Source organism: Hyla sarda, chromosome 4, assembly GCF_029499605.1.
Source record: "Hyla sarda isolate aHylSar1 chromosome 4, aHylSar1.hap1, whole genome shotgun sequence".
Taxonomy (NCBI): domain Eukaryota; kingdom Metazoa; phylum Chordata; class Amphibia; order Anura; family Hylidae; genus Hyla; species Hyla sarda.
In genome coordinates, this window is record NC_079192.1 from 298,989,974 (window position 1) to 299,008,013 (window position 18,040).

General features: G+C 43.1%; 1 long non-coding RNA gene across 1 annotated transcript in view; it reads right to left on the reverse strand.

The window, feature by feature from the left end:
- Positions 1 to 1,441: 1,441 nt before the first annotated feature.
- The window catches only part of LOC130369422 (uncharacterized), a 68,387-nt gene continuing 51,788 nt past the window's right edge, over positions 1,442 to 18,040 (reverse strand). The window contains exon 5 of the long non-coding RNA XR_008892747.1: positions 1,442 to 1,576. This is a non-coding gene — a long non-coding RNA (uncharacterized LOC130369422). The remainder of the gene's footprint in view (positions 1,577 to 18,040) is intronic.

Consider the following 18,040-nt stretch of genomic DNA (forward strand, 5'->3'; position numbering starts at 1 on the left):
GTTAAGTTTTACGTAATGCATATCCTCAATACTTACTTGTGCACACCAACACTTTGACAAAAGAGACTGTTTTCTTCACCCACCACCCCACTCTACCTGTGCCTACCTGCCTCAGCTACTATTCTGATCTTGCCACCCGCCTGATGCCACACATCTGATGCCAAGTTCTCCTTCTTTCACCCACCTTCGTCATCGGGTACTAGTATTAACACCCATCACCCCACTTTACCAAAGTGTACCAAAGTGCACGGCAGCGCCGATGTGTGGAGCTGTAACTACGGTCAAGGACAATACATGTCCTTTATGGCCCACTGGGTGATAGTGGTTCCTGCACAGTCACAACAGCAACTTGGACAGGTCACGCTGCTTCAGGCTCCGTGCTCTCAGGCAGTTGGTCCTGTGACAGTGTGTGACTCCGCCTCCTCATCCTCCACCATGTCCTCAGCCTACACTGCATGGACAAGTCTCAGTGCCCCTCCAGCATTCCATGTGTCATGCTGTTCTTGGTTTGCCATGGCTAACAGAGTCACACAGGGGAGGAACTGCTAAAAGTCATTCATCAAGAAATCGCTTACTCCACGAAAACTGGAAATGGGAACCATGGTGACCGACAATGGGAAGAACATCTTGTCTGCGCTGCATCAAGGAAGCCTGAGCCAATGCGCCCTGCATGACACACGTGTTCAATCTGGTTTTCAATCGGTTCCTGAAGTGTTTCCCCCATTTGCAAGACATCCTAACAATGGCCAGGAAACTTTGCATGCACTTCAGCCACTCATACACCGTAAATCACACCCTCCTTGAGCTGCAGCGTCAGAACGACATCCCCCAACATAGTCTGATTTGCAATGTTTCCCCACGTTGGAATTCACCCCCCATATGTTGGACCAACAATACGATCAGAGAAAAGCCATCACCGATTTCTTGATGATTCAAACGGATAGGGGGACTCCCCTGTGTAACTTCAATGTCAACCAGTGGCAGCTCATACGTGACACCTGCCGTTTGCTCAGGCCCTTTAAGGAAGCCACATTATTAGTCAGCTGCCAGGCTTACGGAATGAACAACGCCATTCTACTGCTTCATTTCCTACAACATGTGTCGGAAATGATGGCTGGTCAGGGCACTGGAAACGTGGAGCCTACGTCTCACGGCTACATGAGCACTGTGGGGGCTGAACTGGAGGAGGAGGGGGAGGGGGACAGTGGAGCACAGGCAAGGTTTTGCAAAATGGGTGGTTTTTATAATCATCTGACAGGAGAGGAGGAGCAGGAAGGCTGTGGAGGCTGTGGAGCTACAGGCTGATGAGGAAGACAAGACAGAGGACCCAGACACACCGTGGCCATGTGGTCTCCTCATGCTGCTGGCACAATAAATGAAACTTTAAAAATTAAAATCTATATAAAATCTTCAATTAAAATTTTACAAAATATCTTTAATCATTTCAACTGTAAGGCCCTATGGTCTCGTCAGGCTGTTACCACCTCCAGGCTGGGTCATTCTGCCACATTATGGTCTTCTCATGCTGCTGCCACCTCCAGGCTGTGTCATTGGGCCACCTTATGGTCTCCTCATGCTGTTGGCACAATAAATGAAACTTTATAAATTTTTATCTACATAAAATCTTCAATTTAAATTTTACTAAATATCTTTAATCTTTTCAGTTGTGAGGCCTCATGGTCGTGTTGGGCTGTTGAAACCTCTAGGCTCTGTCATTGTTCCTCCATGTGACTCCTTGTTATATTGGGTTTTGTGGTCATACAGTATTAGTAGTTCAAAGTAAACGCTTCGGGCACCTGGGACATGAAACTTGTGAATCTAATCAAAATCTTCAATTTAAATTTAAAAAAATCTCTTCAATCTTTTCAATTGTGAGGCCCTATGGGCGTCATCATATATTACCTATAGAATTACCACAAGAATCCAATGAAACAGGTTGGAGCGATAACAATGAAACATAACTGGTTAAATTATACATTCGTACTTTCACAGTTTGGGGGGAGGGGGGGCGCTAAGAGGCAGGGGCTGGAACAGGTGAAAGCTCACCTCGTGGAGGACCGCAGCAACTTATAGCAGTAAGCTGAAGCTGAATGTGCTCCTGTCCAAGTTCAGTCCCTCCCTTTTCAAGTGGCCACTCAGAGTATGGGGGTGTGCTGAAAGGCAGGGGCTGGGACAGGTGGTAGCTGGCCTTGCGGCAGACCGCCAACTCAATTTTAAGATACAACTAGGAGCTTTGCCATAGTTTACACTGCATAGTTTACACTATTGGAGCTGGAATTACCATGGCTGCTGGCACCAGACTTGCCTTCCAATGGGTCCTCAAAAAATGATTTAAAGTTTGCTCATTCCAATTACCAGGCTCTGTCATTGTGCCACCATGTGATCTCATCATGCTGCTGGCACATTAAACTTGTGAATCTATTCAAAATCTATTTAAATTAAAAAAAAATCTATGTAATCTTTTCAAGACTGAGGCCCCATGGTCGTCATCATATATTACCTCTGGAATTACCACAAGAATCCAATGAAGCAGGTTGGAGCGATAGGCTGGAGGTGGGGGAGGGGAGGGGGGCACTGAGAGGCAGGGGCTGGAACAAGTGGTAGCTCGCCTTGCGTCGGACTGCTAGCTTGATGCTCACCAGAATGGGTCCTCCAAAAAAGGATTTTTTAAAATTAAATAAATTCAAATAAAATAAAATAAAAATTACACTAAAAAATCTCTTTTATCTCTTCAATTGTGTCGCTATATGGTCTCCCGACCCTGCTGCCACATCCAGACACTCTGCGGCAGTGATTCCAAGAGCGATGCCTGTAATCTGCATGTCATACTGAATAACAGTATTATTTTACTAGCACAGCACACTCCTCATGTTACGACAAGGTAAAGTGTTCTACACCCCTATTGAGGCTCTCTGTAGCCCAGAAATAGCTGTTTTTAATTCGCCCAAATCGAATTTTCAAAAAATTCGCTCATCTCTACTAGAGGGATAAAAAATTAAAATAAATACCCTTAACCAAAAAAACACCTTAAAAGCACAAGGTTTACTCTTTCACCCTTTTTCATATCTCCCCTAACACATTATCTATGGAAAAAATCCTAAAATACAAAAGGTACTCTTTTGAGAAGGACCCTACACTGACTAAACCTTTTTTCCATGTCTCTCCTAGCTATTTTCCATCTACAGACCCATAGAAGGGATTGTTTTTTTTGCGCCACCAATTGTACTTTGTAGTGATATCAATCGTTTCACCACAAAATCTACAGCACAAAATGATTTGTGGGGCAAAATTGAAAAAAACAAAAGACATTTTGTAACTTCTGTGGGGCTTCTGTTTCTATGCAGTGCACTTTTCGGTAAAACTGACAGAGAACAGTCAGTCAGTCAGTGTACAATGTGCCGGCCCCAGCAGTCAGTGAGTGACAGTGAGTGACCCACTAAATTTTGGAAAAAAAAATTGCCAGAACTGACCGGGCACCCTGGGGGTCCGGGCCCCTTACAGGGGTATTGGTTGTACCCCCCTGATGGCGGCCCTGGCTATGGGCAACTCAGCAACTTTTTCTCTGGACAGGTTTTGATAAATCTCCCCCTTAGATTTCACTGTTATGGTATTTTCCCAGCTGTCATGCCCATTTCAATGCCTCCTTCTTTGCAGTTCTGTTTTCCAGTGGGTATGTCTCTCTCTGCCAGCACTGCCCTATGTTGTGCTTCCTGCCCTCACTCTATACTGCTATACTACTGTATATTACTTCATACTATGATATAGCTCAAACAGGAGTGTAGGTGTGAAGGTATGTTTACACACCCATTAACCCTTTAAGGACTCAGCTCATTTTCACCTTAAAGGGGTACTCCGCCCCTAGACATCTTATCCCCTATTCAAAGGATAGGGGATAAGATGTCAGATCACCGGGGTCCCGCTGCTGGGGACCCCGGGGATCGCTGCAACAGCACCCCGCTATCATTACTGCGCAGAGCGAGATCGTTCTGCACGTAATAATGGGCAATACAGGGGCAGGAGCATCGTTACATCACGGCTCCGCCCCTCGTGACATCACGGCCCGCCCCGTCAATACTAGTCTATGGGAAGGGGGCGTGGTGGTCGTCACGCCCCCTGCCATAGACTTGCTTTAAGGGGACGGGCCGTGATGTCATGAGGGGCGGAGCCATGACGTCACGCTGTTCCGGCCCCTGTATCGCCCATCATTACGCACAGAGCGAACTCGCTCTGTGCAGTAATGACAGCGGGGTGCCGCAGCGGCGATCCCCGGGGTCCCCAGCAGCGGGACCGCGGCGATCTAACATCTTATCCCCTATCCTTTGGATAGGGGGTAAGATGCCAGGGGCGGAGTACCCCTTTAAGGACACAAAGCAATCTTCATTTTTGCACTTTCGTTTTTTCCTCCTCATCTTCTAAAAATCATAACGTGTTCAATTTTGCACCTACAGAGCCATATATGGGCTTGTTATTTTGTGTCACCAATTGTACTTTGTAATGACATTACTTATTTTATAACATAATATGTGGCGAAAATGTTTTATTTGTGGCATGATATGAAAAGAAAAAACGCCATTTTGCTAATTTTTAGGGCTTCCGTTTCTACGCAGTGCACTTTTTGGTAAAAATGACACATTATCTTTAATTTGTAGGTCCATACGGTTACAGGAATACCCAATTTATGTAGGTTTTATTTATTTTACTACTTAACAAAAATTATAACTACATGCACCAAAATTGGTATGTCAACTTCTGACCCCTATACCTTTTTTATTTTTCCATGTATGGGGCTATATGAGGGCTTATTTTTTGCACCATTTTTTTTATTAATATTTTTATGGTATATAAAGTGACCATAAATTCACAATTTTGGACATTGTTTTTTTTTTTACGTGTACGCCATCGACCGTGCGGTTTAGCTAACCTTATATTTTAATAGTTTAGACATTTACGCACCTGGTGGTACCACATATGATTATAATTTTTTTTAATTACATTATTTTAGTAAAAAAATAGAAATAGGAGGGTGATTTACATTTTATTGGGGGGGGGGGGGGGGGGGAGGGGGAGGGGGCATTCACATTTATTCTCTTATTTTTTTTACCACTTATTTTTTTTTTTAGCCCCCTTAAGAGGCTATACTATGCAATCTTTTGATTGCATACACTGTTCAATGCTATGTCATAACATAGCATTGATCAGTGTTACCGGCACTTTGCTGCTCTAGCCCTCTGTGCAGGCATGAAGCAGTAGATCGCCGATCAGACGACAAGGAGGCAGGTGAGGACCCTCCTGTCGTCCAGTAAGATGATCGGGGCATCGCGATCAGCTCCTGGGATAGTTTCACTTTCAGTTTAGACGCCGCAATGAACTTTGATTGCGGTGTCTAAAGGGTTAATGCCCGGCATTAGCCATGGGTCCTGGCTGCCCGGGATCCACAGGGTTTAACCCGTTCTCTGCTTATGAGAACAGTTTAAACCCTGTTAAGCGGAATCAGGGCGTACAGGTCCTCCCTCAGTCCTTAAGGACTTGGGAATGGGGGCGTACCCATATGCCCTGCGTCCTTAAGGGGTTAACCTTGTGATCCTTGTGTACATACTGGCTCCGTGTGTTCTGGATACAATACCATATGCCTTCTGGATCAATTCAATATTGATGGTCAAGAAGAAAAACAGCATACTATCCTGAACACACGGAGACAATTTGATAGAGTGAAATGCCAGTATGTGCACAAGGACAAAAATGTTACCCATGTGCAGCAATGTGCTGTGTCTTTCTCTCAGCCGTGGTCAGTCTCGGGAGCCAAATGCTGAAGCTCCAATTGACTTCAATGAGAGCTGCACAGAAGCCATGCAAAAGGAAGTGACATGCCAGCTCTTTTTTGCATTGGTCAGTGGCTTTTTTTGTGTGTGTGGGTCATTTATAGCAAGTGAATATATTGTTTAAATCAAGTTTTTATGTTAACTATATTTTTGGTGATTTTTTTTCTAATCATGCATTTTACTATCTATATTTTAAAAAAATCATAAAATCTTTAATTTTTATTCTGGCCACTTGGGTTTAAATTAATCTGAGATCTGCTGTTCTGTACAGATCCTCTGAAAGGTCACAGAAAATCCTCAGTAGCGTTTTCAATGTATCTAAACAGGACAGCTCTTGTGGTCAATGTTCATAGGCCTTGCAGTAAAGCATATATCCTGTGCACAGTCCTCTTCAGATCACCCCACAGATGTTAATTGTATTAGGGTCTTGGCTCTGGCTGGGCTGTTCCAAAACATTAATCTTTTTCTGGTGAAGCCATGCTTTGTGGATTTGGAGGTGTGCTTTGGATCGTTGCTGTGCTAAAAGGTGAACGTCTTCTTCATCTTCGGCTTTGTAATAAACGCCTGAAGGTTTTTTGCCAAAATTGCCTGGAACTTTTGATAATTCTCTCCACCCTGACTATGGCCCTGGCTCAGCTGAAGAAAAACACCCTCAAAGCATGATACTGCCATGAGCATGCTTCACTGTGGGTATGGCGTTCTTTGTGTGATGTGTAGTGTTGTTTTAGCACTAAAAATACCTTTTAGAATTATGGCCAAAAAGTTTAACCTTGGTTTCATCAGACCAGAACACATTTTCCCATGTGCTTTTTTGGTACTTGATGTTTGTTTTTGCAAACTTCAGTCAGACTTGGTTATTTTTCTATGTAAGAAAAGGCTTTTGTCTTGCTACCCTACCCCATAGCCTACTCATATGAAGAATACTGGAGATTGGTATCATATGTAGTAGGGGTGTGAATCGCCAAGAATTTGGCGATTCGATTCGAATCGCGATACCAGTGTGGCGATTCGATATATCCCGATATATCGCGATACCGTCTAGGTGACGATACATCGCGATATATCGCGATATATCGCCCACCTGGGAGCATTCATAGATCCCAATAGACGCCGCTGTCAGCTTTGACAGCGGCGATCTAGTACTCCGGTGCTCACTTTTCTCATGTTATCCCGTCCGGGCTGCAAAATAAAATAAAACGCACTTTATCTTACCTGCCAACGAGCCCGCGGAGCTCCGGTACAGTCCGGTACAGGTGTTCGGTCCCCGGGCTGTATTCTTCTTACTTCCTGTTAGTCCGGCACGTCACATGAAGCTTCAGCCTATCACCAGCGGAGGCGGGACATCGCTGCGGCCAGTGATAGGCTGAAGCTCCATGTGACGTGCCGGACTAACAGGAAGTAAGAAGAATACAGCCCGGGGACCGAACACCTGGACCGGAGCTCCGGGGGCTCGTTGGCAGGTAAGATAAAGTGCGTTTTATTTTGCAGCCTGGATATGCTAAAATGAGAAAAGTGTGCACCGGATACTCCTTTAATAGCCAGCCGTGGCGATTGCCGCATGCTGGCTATTAGCGGCGGCCCCCGGCTACTGAAATCAGCCGGGGGTCGCATAGTACGGAGCGGGCACGAGTCGGAGCCCGCTCCATAGCCGTGTCAGATCCGGCCTGCCCGGCTCCACAAATGTGGAACTTTTATCTCCTGATGCCCGGGACATGACATGCTGTTCCGGGCGTCCGCAGATAAAAATTCCACATCCCTAAAAGAATCGATTCAAAAATATTTTGAATCGATTCTGTATCGGCAAATGAAAAATCGCGATTATCGCGAGAATCGATTTTTTCTTACATCCCTAATATGTAGCACACAGCCAGTACTTGCCAGAAATGCTTACAGTTCCCTTAATATTGTAGTATGCTTTTTGGAAGCTTCCCTGACCTATTTTCTTGTCGTCTTTTCATCAATTTTGGAGGGACATTAAGTTCTTGGCAATGTCTTTGTTGTGCCATATTTTCTCTAGTTTTCACTGTGTTACGTGGTATATCTGATGCTTTGGAAATTCTTTTTGCCTTCTCCTGACTGATATCTATCAACATCTCTCTGATGCTTTGAAAGGTCCCTGTAGACCATGACTTTTGCTCTGAAATGCAACGAAGAAAATCCCACTAGAACAGCTTAACTTTATGTGTGATTATTCAGTCACTTTATATAATGGCAGGTATGTAATGACTTCTATTTAACATGAGTTTGATTGTTATTGGTTAATTCTAAACAAAGCCACATCCCCAGTTATAAGACAAAAAAGAAAGAAGAAAGGCGCTCCCTGTGGAGTATAGCCAGCAAGAGGGTGGGGAAAGGAAAGGATGAAATTTCCGTGCTCACCCTGCTAAGTTGTGTAGTGGCATACACAACAATGCTGAACGCATGTGATTTAAGGATCACAATCCTATAGTCTCCAGCCTTCCTGAAGAATTGTGGAGTAGAGAAGGACTTCAAAGGAACCAGGATTTTCGCCGCTGACCACGGAGGAATAATCGGAGCCCAGGTAAAGGAATAAGATTTAATAGCAACGCGTTTCACCGCGCTTGACCGGCTTCATTAGGCTTAACAAACATCAGTTGTTCAGGGGTTATATACCCGCATGGAGTTAACCCATGAGGTACACATTAGTAATACAATACAGACAATATATGTAAAAAATATCAAAAAGTATATATATATATGTATATCTCTAAAACACACATAGCACTGATCAAAACATATATATAATAAATACCATATATAGACACAATACACTAATGATAACTATATAAATATACATATAACCAAAAAACACATAATATGAATTAGAACCTAAACAAGGTTGAGCATATTAATCCCACAGGGCGTATCAAACTTAGCTAGGAGGTTGAGATACATTGATGATTTGTTTATTATTTGGAGTGGTTCCTTTTCACAGACTGAGCAATTTGTGAGTGAACTGGGGCCCCACTTTTACTATGCAATATACCACTGATGTTATCCAATTTTTGGATCTTGCAATCTCCAGATCCGATCTTGGACACATCAGTACAAAAACCTTTTTTAAAAAGGTGGATATTAACAGTTTTTTGAGTTATGAAAGTGCACATTATCCTAGCTGGTTGCGTGGTGTCCCCTACGGCCAATACCTGCGCATCAGAAAGAACTGTACATCTGATGTCAGTTTTGATGCACAGGCTGCTGTCCTTGGGGGTCGTTTCCAAGAAAAAGGTTATCCTAAAAAACTATTATCGGATGCTTATAATAAAGTAAAAATGAATACGCAATTAGAATTAGTCACTCCAAAATTACCATCTACTAATAATAAATCATCTCCAAAAATATTTAATCATAAATATAATTTCATTACTAATTTTAATAATGAAGCCACTAACATTAGAAAAATACTATCAAAACATTGGCCTATTTTGTGCAATGATCCAATACTCAAAAATTTTCTTCCTATGACCCATAATATTACCTTTTTTTTAAATCAGAGATTTTTATTAAGATGTTAAACATTTTTAAAACAAAAACAGTACACCAACAGTAAACCCCCCCCTCCACCCACCCCACCCACCTTACAAACAAACCGCCCATCTCTCCCCACCGCAGCATCAATAATACACACTAGTAGTGAACTAGAGGTTCAAATATACCCATATCCCGATGAAGTCGCTCCCTCACACCTTGCACACAAACCTCAGCAAGCAGTACCTACAGGCATTCCAACAAAGCCACCAGAGAAGGATAGAGACAATGAGTGAGAAAGGAGGGATGCCACATACAGAAATCTCCAGAATTCAAGTCAATCATACCAAGGCAAGTACAGCCCGAGGACTCACAGTCATTTACGAGCCAGTCGTCGGGGGGGGGGGGGTCAAAATAGTGTACCCAGGGTCCCCAAACACCATCAAATTTCCTTTCAACGTTACGTTTAATATATATCCCTTTCTCCAAGCGCACTATCTGCCGTAATCTTTTTATAAGATCAGCCGCTCCCGGAGGAGAGGGTCTGATCCAGAACTGCGCGATCAATTTCCTGGCTTGATACAACACACATAAGATCCCCACTAGTGTTGCTTGCGAATATTCGCAAAGCGAATTTTATTCGCGAATATCGCATATTCGCGAATTCGCGAATATTCGCGAATATAGCACAATATATTCGTAATTACGAATTACGAATTACGTAATTACGAATATTCGTTTTTTTTCCTCTCTGCTTCCAGCTTGTGTGGTGTAAAGTAGGCTCTAATAATACTGTGTGAGACTGGCGTGCGAATTTCCGCATATGCGAAAATTAGCATATGCTAATTTTCGCATATGCGAATTTTTGTTTATTCTGTTTTTCGCATGCGCGAATTTTCGCGTATGCGAAAATAAAACGAGGGTATTACGAATATGCGAATATTCGCGAATATATGACGAATATTCGTCCATATATTCGCGAATATTCGCGAATTCGAATATGGCCTATGCTGCTCAACACTAATCCCCACTTCTCTCAAGGAGGGTTCCTCATCACAACCAATAAGGCCAAGTAAGCATACCTTAGGTTCTCTATGCAGTGTAACCCCATAAATAGCCCTGATAAGATGTAGCACATCAGCCCAATATGTATCTAAGACGGGACACGCCCACATCATGTGAAGCAGATGAGCCTCCAACTCACCACACCGAGGACAGGCAGAGTCAGACCGCACACGAATATTATGTAAGAACAGTGGGGTCTTATACACCCTGTGCAAAAAGAACAGCTGCGACAGTCTATTAGACTCTGACAGGGACAATGACGGGGTAAGCGACAAAGCAGTAGACCATTCCTCGTCACTCAGCCCACCAAGGTCTCTCTCCCACTTTGTTCTGACTGTTAAGGGGAAACGTTCATGGTAAAAACTCAAGAGCTCACCGTACAGCCAAGAAATAACTCCTGCAGATTCCCTCTTCGTAACTACAGATTCAAGGACCCTGTTAGTTTGTACCTCCAGCAGCTGTAATATTACCTTTAGAAGATCTCGTAATTTACATAATTTGATAGCTCCTGGCAAACTTAGGTCCAGGTCTATGGACACAATTCAGACACCGGCTATGTGTTCTCCATGCGGCAGGTCCCGTTGTCTGTGCTGTGATCTAATTAAACCTGTTATCTCCTTTAAATCAGCACATACACATATGGAGTATAAAGTTAAAGGTAATCTTACCTGTGACACGAATTTTGCTATATATTTATTGCCCTGTCAGTGCGGTTTACAATACGTGGGCCGTACTGTACAAACAGTGCGGGCACATATGAACCGCCATAGATGGAATATTAGACATGGTTATATGTTGCACAGTATTTCTAAAAAATTTACGTTAAAGCACAACAATTGCATAGATTCCTTAAACTTAATTATTTTGGAGTCAGTTTCTAAAAATAATTCAAATAGATTCCAATGTTTGATTAACCGTGAGAGTTTTTGGATTCATAGGTTAGCTACTTTATTTCCATATGGTTTAAATGAGACAATTGAAAATGTTCGCTGATTTTATTTTATTTATTCATTAATTTTGCATAATCTATTTTTTCATTTTTTCATTATTATTTTTCATATTTTTTATGTGACATTTTCACTTGTCTGATTTTCTCCATGTAAATCTTGTAGATTATTTGTAATCCACCTCTTGATTCCCTAGCTAAGTTAGATACGCCCTGTGGGATTAATATCCTCAGCCTTGTTTAGGTTCTAATTCATATTATGCGTTTTTTGGTTATATGTATATTTATATAGTTATCATTAGTGTATTGTGTCTATATATGGTATTTATTATATATATGTTTTGATCAGTGCTATGTGCGTTTTAGAGATATACATATATATATATATACTTTTTGATTTTTTTTTACATATATTGTCTGTATTGCATTACTATTGTGTACCTCATGGGTTAACTCCGTGCGGGTATATAACCACTGAACAATTGATGTTTGTTAAGCCTGATGAAGCCGCGCAAGCGCTGTGAAACACGTTGCTATTAAATCTTATTCCTTTACCTGGGCTCCGATTATTCCTCCGTGGTCAGCGCTGAAAATCCTGGTTCCTTTGAAGTCCTTCTCTACTCCAGTTATAAGAGGGCATGCACACTTATGCAACCAGGTTATTGTGAGTCTTTTTTCCCCTCAAAGATTTCAGTTTGTTTAGCAATTGCATTGTTCATGTTACAGGTCACATTAAAGGTGGAAAAAGTTCTGACAGGATTGATCTTTGTCTCATTCTTTAACATCAAAAAAGAACGGGGTGTGTAGACATTTCATATTCAATATACATGATCAATGGCATTGGGCGAAGGAAGAACAGTCTAGGAATATTCGGAGAATATTCTTTCACAAATGACCGTTTGTCACTGAATGTTCTCTAATCCAAGTATTACACCAAAGTTTTCTGTCTTTTTTTTTCTTTTCCAAAATATAACTGTCTGTCATTGGTTGGCTAAAATCAATTGTTAGCTGACATATAATAATTTTGGTTGAAATTGCCCATTTTCATCAACTTTATTCTGAAGAATATGGAGACCTTCAGCCCTCAACTGGCCACAGATCTAGGTATATTGACTTTTGTTAAAGTAGTTGAATACTCTTGCTTTAAACCTGCAGGTATGCCCAATAGGAAACAGAACATAACAGACCATCTATAACAAAAATCCAGATTTGTTATTGATCAAGATAAGCATGATCACATTTTAATCCAAATGGATTTATATGCGAAGACCACCCCAGTAAGTAAACATGCCTATACAGTGCATCTGAGTCACAATGAATCACCCTTCCAAACAATGTTCTACTATAGCTTCAGGGTGGTCAACCATCTGTAAATGCAAAGAGAGCCATAAAAATAGGAAAATTGTGTCTAGTGTGGGTAATAAAATGGAGAATTGTCTGTGAAAACTTTTGTGGCTCGAGGAAGTTATTAGGACTGAAATTACTGTAATTTTACAGATCACAGTAAACACTGCTAATGTTTTCAGATTTGTATTGTGGTCTAAAGACTTAAAAATCTTTATTATTCATTTTTGCTTTTTTCCTATTTGTTTTGCCTAATTTGTCTGCATCCCTGAAAACCTACAGCCTTCTGTACTGGTTTTATGAATTTGCAATAAATCTCCCAGCTTTTATAGCTACTCCTCTCCGGACTTCGGCTTATTACTACTATCCACGGAATCAGCAGCACCACTCAGAGGTCTTTTTTGTTCATCTATTATTTACAGAATGTTTTAGGCATCACCAGTGGCGTTGCGACCGGGGTGCGGGGGGTGCGGCCCGCACCGGGTGACACCATCCTGATGGGGTGACACCAGGTACGCCGCCGGTCCTCAGTTGCGCTGCCTGTCTCCGTACTAGCAGCACCCCCCCGGCCCCCACTTGCGCTGTCTCTGTAATAGCATCCCCCCCCTCACTTGTTGCGCCTCCGTACTAGCACCCCCCCCGTCACCTGCACAGTGAATCAGCCTGCGCCCCCACGTCTTCTGTTGCGCCGGTCCGACGTCCCTCCGCAGGGCTGGCGCAGGAGGACGTGACGTCACTCGCAGAGCGCCCGGAGAGAAGGAGCGCTGCGCTGGATGGGTGAGTGAGTGTGTGTCTGTCTTACTCTCTCTGTTTGTGTGTCTCTGTCTGTGACTGTGTGTGTGTGTGACTGTGTGTGTCTGTGAGTGTGTGTCTCTCTGTGTGTGTTTGTCTGTCGCTATCTCTGTCTGTGTGTGACTCTCTGTCTTTGTGTGACTCTGTGTGTGTGTGACTCTGTGTGTGTGTCTCTCTGTGAGTGTGTGTCTCTCTGACTGCGTGTGTGTGTGTCTCTCTCTATCTATCTGTGTGTGTGTGTGTCTCTGTGTTGTGTGTGTGTTTTTTTTTTGTGTGGGGGGAGGGGGGGGGTTTGTTTGAACCAGCGATCTAATGTGGGGAGACTTTGACCTATTGTGGGGAACAATTCTGTGGGTCAATATGATTAAAATGATACCCATGTTATATGCTTTTCTATTATTGTACTGCTTTAAAAAAAAACTAACTTAAAAAAAAAAAGTATGTTTAAAACTGCCCTATTTTGACCACCTATAACGTTCTAATATTTTGTATACAGGGATGTATGAGTGCTCATTTTTTACGCTGTGATCTGCAGTTTTTATCGGTATTACGATTGCATATATGTGATATTAGTTTTTTTTTTATAAAGATTTTTGTAATATGATGTGACAAAACAAGCAGCAATTTTGGACTTAAAAAAAAAATTACGTTTACGCTGTTCGTACGGTACGGGATCATTATATTGTTCAGAAATTTACGCACGTGGTGATACCAAATATGTAAATTTTTTTTACACTTTTGGGGAGTAAAATGGGAAAAAGGTACTATTTACATTTCTATTAAGGGAGGGGATTTTTAATTTTTTTTTAAACTTTTTTTTTTACTTTTTTTTTAATATAACACTTTTTATGTCCCTATAGGGGTCTATTTGATTGCTTATACTGTTCTGTGCTATGCATATGCATAGCATTGATCGGTGTTATCAGCGATCTTCTGCTCTGGTCTGTTCGATCCCAGACTAGAGCAGAAAACCCCAGAAGACGGACAGATGCAGGTGAGGGGACACGGTGCTCGTGTCATGTATAGGACAGAAATGTATGTCCTGGTGGGTTAAGTACCAGGGCACCAGGAGGTGCCTTTTTTAATATGGTTGTTTACATTTTTTTCAATACTAAATAAAGAAGACAGCTCCTAAAAATCCCACCACTAGGGGTCCCCATACCTACTGGAACACTAACCAGTCCTGCAGTAGCATCAGCTTGTCCATGAGTCATGGACAAGAAATGACTCAAGGACAAGGCTGCATGAGCAGGAACACCAATCACCTCCTACCACCACAAGGGGGGGAAACGCCCCCTTCCCCTGAGAGGATTTCTAACACTGTAAGCCAATGAAAAGAGGGATTTTTATAATAAATATAGGTGTTAGATACATAAGACTTAGATGTACATGGTTAGGTTTAGGTACTGAGTAACATTTAAAAAAAATTTGTGTGGGATCTGACAGGTACGCTTTAACCCCTTAAGGATGGCAGGCGCATCCATACGCCCCCATTTTAAAGTCCTTAAGGACTGAGGGCGTATGGGTACACAAGTGGGAATTTTGGTCCCCGCCACTAGCCGGTCGGGGACTGGACCGGGATGCCTGCTGAAATCATTCAGCAGGCATCCTGACAAATCGCCGAGGGGGGTCCATGTCGGCGATCTCCGCAAATCGCCGGTCAATTCAGACCAGCGATCTGTGGCAATTCCGGGTCATACAGGTCTCCGGTGACCTGGAAAATAAGGGGGATTGGGGGTGTCCAAGACACCCGGGATCCCCCTGAAGGGATAGGAGTGAGGTGGCAGGGGTTCCACACCTCCTATCCCTGCTATTGGTCGGTCAGAAGCGACCAACCAATAGCAGATCGGGGGCAGGGGGGTTAAAGTTCGGTTCCCCCATTCTGCCCACCCACAGTAGTCCGGGCAGAACGGGGGAACCGACGGTGACCGGCGCCGGAGGTCACTTACCATCACCAGCAAGCGGCGATCGGCAATCACGTGCGGCGATGACGTGCAGCTGGCTCCCTGGTGCAGACTACGGAAGCTGGTGAGTTGCCTAGCAACATCTGGAGGGCTACAGTTTGGAGACCACTATACACTGGTGTCTAAACTGTAGCCCTCCAAATGTTGCAAAACTACAACTCCCAGCATGCCCAGACAGCTGTTTGCTTTTTGGGCATGCTGGGATTTGTAGCTTTGCAACAACTAGGGGGATACAGTTTGAAGATCACTGTGCAGTGGTCTCTAAACTGTGGCCCTCTAGATCTTGCAAGTCTACAACTCCCATCATGCCCACACAGCAGTTTGCTGGGCATGCTGGGATTTGTAGTTTTGCAACAGCTGGAGGGCCACAGTTTGGAGGTCACTGTGCGGGGGTTTCTAAACCGCGGCCCTCTAAATCTTGCAAAACTACAACTCCCAGCATACACGAACAGCAAACGGCTGTCTCGCCATGCTGGGAGTTGTAATTGCGTACCTCCAACTGTTGTATAACTACATCTCCCAGCATGCCCTTCGGCGATCAGTACATGTCTGTCAGTGCATGCTGGGAGTTGTAGTTTTGCAACAGCTGGAGGTTTGCCCCCCCATGTGAATGTACAGGGTACATTCACACAGGCATTGGTTTACAGTGAGTTTCCTGCTTCAAGTTTAAGCTTGAACCCCAACCAATGCAAATGCACCCTAAAAACACTACACTACACTACACTAACACATAATAAAGGGAAAATCACTACATATACACACCCTTACACTGTCCCCCCCCCCCAATAAAAATGAAAAACGTATTGTACGGCAGTGTTTCCAAAGCAGAGCCTCCAGCATTTCCAGACAGCCACTGACTGTCCAGCCATGCTGGGAGTTTAGCAACAGCTGGCGGCATCCTGTTTGGGAATCACTAGCGTAGAATACCCCTATGTCCACCCCAATGGCGCTCTCTCACTTCGGAGCCCTGTCGTATTTCAAGGAAACAGTTTAGGGCCACATATGGAGTATTTCTGTACTTGGGAGCAATTGAGTTACAGATTTTGAGGGCCTTTTTCTCCTTTTACCCCTTATGAAAAGGAAAAGTTGGGGGTTACACCAGCCTGTTAGTGTAAAAAAACAAAACATTTTACACTAACATGCTGGTGTTGCCCCATACTTTTTATTTTCACAAGAGGTAAAAAGAAAATAAGACCCCCAAAATTTGTAACACAATTTCTCCTGAGTACGGAAATAACCCATATGTGGGCGTAAAATTCTCTGCGGGTGCACAACAAGGCTCAGGAGTGAGAGCGCACTATGCACATTTGATGACTAAATTGGTGATTTGCACAGGGGTGGGTGATTTTACAGTGGTTCTGACATAAACGCAAAGAAATAAATACCCACGTGTGACCCCATTTCGGAAACTTCACCGCTCACTGAACATAAGAAGTGTTTGACGAATTTTCGTTAAAGTTGGATGGGAAAATGAAAAAAAAAATTTTAACTAAAATTTTTCATTTTCACAAGGGAAAATAGGAAAAAAGCCCCCAAAATTTGTAACTCCATTTCTTCAGAGTGAGAACATACCCTGTATGTGGATTTAAAGTGCTCTGCTGGTGCACTATCATGCTCAGAAGAGAAGGAGCGCCATTGGGCTTTTGCAGAGAAAATTTGTCCTGAATTGAAGGCCATGTGTGTTTACAAAGCCTCCATAGTGCCAGAACAATGGACCCCCCCCACATGTGACCCCATTTTGGAAACTACACCCCTCATGGAATGTAATAAGGGGTGCAGTGAGCATTTACGCCCCAAAGGTGTCTGACAGATTTTTGGAACAATGGTCCAAGAAAATGAAAAATGTAATTTTTCAATTTTTCATTTGCACAGCCCACTGTTCCAAAGATCTGTCAAACGCCAGTGGGGTGTAAATGCTCACTGCACCCCCTATTAAATTCTATGTGTGTGTGTGTGTGTGTTGGGGGGGGGGGGTTCCACTGTTATGGCACCATAGGGGCTTCCTAAATATGACATGCCACAAAAACCATTTCAGCTAAATTTGCTTTCCAAAAGCCAAATGTGACTCCTTCTCTTCTGAGCATTGTAGTTAGCCTGCAATGCACTTGACGTCCACACATGGGGTATTTCCATACTCAGAAGAAATGGGTTTACAAATTTTTTTTGTGGGGGGGGGGGGGGTACATTTTCTCTTATTACCTCTTGTAAAAATGTGAAATTTGGGGGGGGGGGGGAATGCATTTTAGTGAAAAAATATTTTTTCATTTACACATCCGACTTTAACGAAAAGTCGTCAAACACCTGTCGGGTGTTAAGGCTCACTGTACCCCTTGTTACATTCCTTTAGGAGTGTAGTTTCCAAAATAGTATGCCATGTGTTTTTTTTTTTTTGCTTTTCTGGCACCACAGGGGATTCCTAAATGCGACATGCCCCCCAAAAACCATTTCAGCAAAATTTGCTTTCCAAAAGCCAAAAGTCATGCCTTCTCTTCTGAACATTGTAGTGCGCCAGCAGAGCACTTGATGTCCACACATGGGGTATTTCCATACTCAGAAGAAATGGGGTTACAAATTTTGGGGGGCTTTTTGTCCTATTACCCCTTGTAAAAATGTGAAATTTG